At 36.9% G+C, this 3,431-nt stretch overlaps 1 pseudogene; it reads right to left on the bottom strand.

Annotated features, from left to right (window-relative positions):
* Positions 1-1,999: 1,999 nt before the first annotated feature.
* Positions 2,000-2,152, bottom strand: LOC145292608 (U2 spliceosomal RNA; annotated as a pseudogene).
* Positions 2,153-3,431: the final 1,279 nt, after the last annotated feature.

The raw sequence follows: 3,431 nt of genomic DNA, 5'->3' as shown, positions 1-3,431 counted from the left end.
TGATATTCATATTAAAACCCTTTTTTTATTTATTTAAAAAGAAAATACTACTTATTATACATGAGTCGCGGAATTGCATTCATCTGCTGAAGATCTAGCTAATTTGCATATTCTTTTAAACGTTTATTTTAATTAATTCTCTATTCGTTTCCCTCCCCCCTTATGGGATGATCATATTTTGTTAACTATTACGTGTAATTATATTCATGCAGATATTCTACATGATTTATACTTGCGTAGTATTTGCGTAAAAAGGTTATAGTAAACACAAACCTCTTTCTATATATTTTTATTATATATATTTGTTTAAAAATTTTGCCTACTAAACTTCTCCGTTAGTTTTTGGTCTACAAACATTAAACTTAATACATAGGGTATTCGGACCACTGTGAAACTTTATATTTGGGTTTTAGCCGGGGAAAATCAGTGCAAAAATGTGAAAATTAAAAAAATGGAATTTGCCAGGTGAAGATCAAACAACGGCATTACGAAAATGCATCCGTAACATAATAGCTGTCGGTTCATGTTTTAATTTTTAGCCTTGCAGTAAATTTGTCTTCATAGGTCAGGCATTAACGCCAACAGAAAAAGTAAATTGTAAGCTAAACATTATGGTTTCGGTTCTCGGTGGTAGAGCACGAGTCATTTTTTTTTTTTTTTTAATCATTACTATAGATTGGGTCCAATATAATATAAAAATAAATACGAAATCAGCATAATTTAAAATATCATATTTAAGCGTATTTTACGATCGGGCAAACCGGGCGGCCTGATTCACGAGAAATTTAAATATTTTATATAAGAATTTTTTCGATACTATTTTTACTTTTGAGCTAGACAAAAACCGAAACTAAAGTAACCTTAAACAACTTTTTTGCCTTTGGTTACTGTTATTTTCTGATTATTTTTTTGTTTGGGTGTTTTTTTTTATTGTTGCTTTTCAGACGCTTTTTTTATCGGTTGTAAAAGTTTAACAATCGCCAATTTACGATTTAATAAATTTACAATTTAATTTGTCGCCTGCTTTTCTCGCCTTCTGATTGGATAGGCGTTTCAGCGTCTTCTGGCTGTTTACGTAAACAGTGAGAAAAGGCCGAACGAAAAATCGTATTTTTGTCTGGTTCAAAAGGTTTACCACTACCAAAACGTCGCCTGTGAGTATTTCTCTTTTAGGTCATAAGAAATGAAAATAGTAATTTATTTATAGAGAATTCAAAAAAAAAGAGTCTCAACTCTAATAGGCCCCGCACTGTCAGCCAAGCTTCAACCTCTCTCCCATCGCCGCAGTGTTGTGTCCCTGTGTTTGTTTCATAGGTACTTTAATGGAATGTGCACTTATTACAACATTTTACAATTTAAAATTTACAACAATTAACAATTAATTTGGAATTATCAACCTTTAAGCTAACTACCTGGCTATTCCTAACTAGTGCTGAGGGAGAGGGGGTAGTCCCCCTCTCTTTTACAGAGAGCACAAAATACACGTGCTCACATCATGGCTTCCAGCGATCAAAGAGAAACGGAATCGTGAAATTGCATTATGGTCCTTTTTTTATTTTTGTATTGCTCCGCGCGACCAAATCACACCCCGGCTATGGTAGAGGAAACAACACAATGAATAACAACAACTAGTGGCACAAGAAATAGCGCCACACTCTGATGAACTCATAACATTTGTCCTCTTCAGCGTACATATTTCGATTAACCCGCCAGCAGCAAAATCCCACACCTTCATTGTTGAAATCCCTAGATGCCGAAAAGTTTCTTCCTTCAAACTGCTAAACTTTTAAATTCCTTTCCTTGTTTTTTGCTTCTCTGACTGTACTTATCTGTAGTATTTATCTGTATAAGTTTAAATGTAATGTGAACAGACATCTCTCTGCTCAACTTCCCACAGTCCCCCATTAGGCATGATCCCAAATAGAAGCCCTTTACGTCCAAGCAGCAATATGTATTGTTCCTAAAAACTTTGCCTTCCCATGAGGGCAGCGTTAGACACCAGGGTCGTTTTTTAACTTGGAGAAAAGGAACAAAAATAAAAAATTGTCTCAGTAATGAAGGACTTCTTCTCCACTAACTGATAACAAAAAATTAAGTGTAGTATCAGAACAGATACTACACTTTGATCTTGGCGCGAAAGCCAAGACAATATGTCTTGTTTAGGGGTAAAAAAAAGTCAAATAATTTATTTTTTTTAAAGAGTAAAACAAATATACAAAAAAGAGTTAAACCTGGCGAAACAATTTTTTCATCTTTTGACGGGGGGTGTATATTAGTGATAGTAGATTATGTATGAATTCAAAATGGTTGGCAGGGGCAGGCAGAGAGTGACATTATACGAGTAAATCGAGACCATCATGTTAATATATGGTATAGAGCGTTAGTTTATTATTTAAAGTTTTGGAGAGATGAGCTACACAGTTGAGCGGGCAGCCCAAGCGGATCAAGCTTGCGTAACAAAAGCAAGTGTCACAGCTTTCATGTTTTAATTGATCAGCGCATGCGCACTGACCGTGACGACACGTGGCGCTTTTATGCGCTGCTTACAACTGTGCTACCACTAGTAATAGTGGTAATAATAAATGAAACGACGTTCAGTAGAGCGCAAAGCTCCATCACAATTGGCACTCTCTACCAAGCCGATACTGGCTGTGCACGTGCCGCGTAACATATGCCTATCTGCTTGCCAGCGTTGTATATGAAAAGTCCATCTCCTGGTCTAGCTGTCCTTTTTTTTAAGATGAAGAAATCAACGTCACAAGCACTAAACAGGTGGCTTACGACGTCTCCTTTCTCGGATATATTACGTCGTAGGCTCAAATTATACTTGATGTTGCCGGTACTGAAGTTCCGGCCATTTAATCTGGTTAGCACTATAAGACCGAAGATGTTATCAGATGTGAAAGCCTTCAGGTGTGATAGCATTCAGGTTAGCACTATAAGAGAATATTGAGCACTATAAGAAGCCAGTATAAGAGAGCATTGAGCATTATAAGAGAACATTATAAGAGAGCATTGAGCACTATGAGAAAACACTATTAAAGACGATCTAGCACTATAATGTTAGAGAATGAAGAGAGAGAGAGAAAGAGAGAGAGAGAGAGAAAAAAAGAGGTGAGTTATAGTGTAGACACGTTGACCGGAAGTTAAGATCAGCTGATTGGATTGCGTGTGAGTCATGTGATCAGGTTAGCTGAATCGAAGAGATTTGGTTGCGACTTGAACGAGAGCAGACGGCTTCGCCGTTGTCTCCTCCCCTTCGCTGGGGGTGGGGAACGAACGCTGACGTGGTAGAAATAAGACCTAGTAGAAAAACAACACAGGCCAAATTCCCTTTCCACCTTCTGCAAGACATATGGGAAAGTGAAATAAACTATAGAACCAATTTCTTGTCTTGGAGTGAAATAAATCTTCGTCCTCAAAAACAGGTA

The sequence above is a fragment of the Euprymna scolopes genome, chromosome 13 (assembly GCF_053919585.1).
Source record: "Euprymna scolopes isolate OS-2025 chromosome 13, ASM5391958v1, whole genome shotgun sequence".
Lineage (NCBI taxonomy): Eukaryota > Metazoa > Mollusca > Cephalopoda > Sepiida > Sepiolidae > Euprymna > Euprymna scolopes.
Note: the sequence above shows the minus strand (reverse complement) of the source record. Positions and strands in the feature narration are given on the sequence as shown.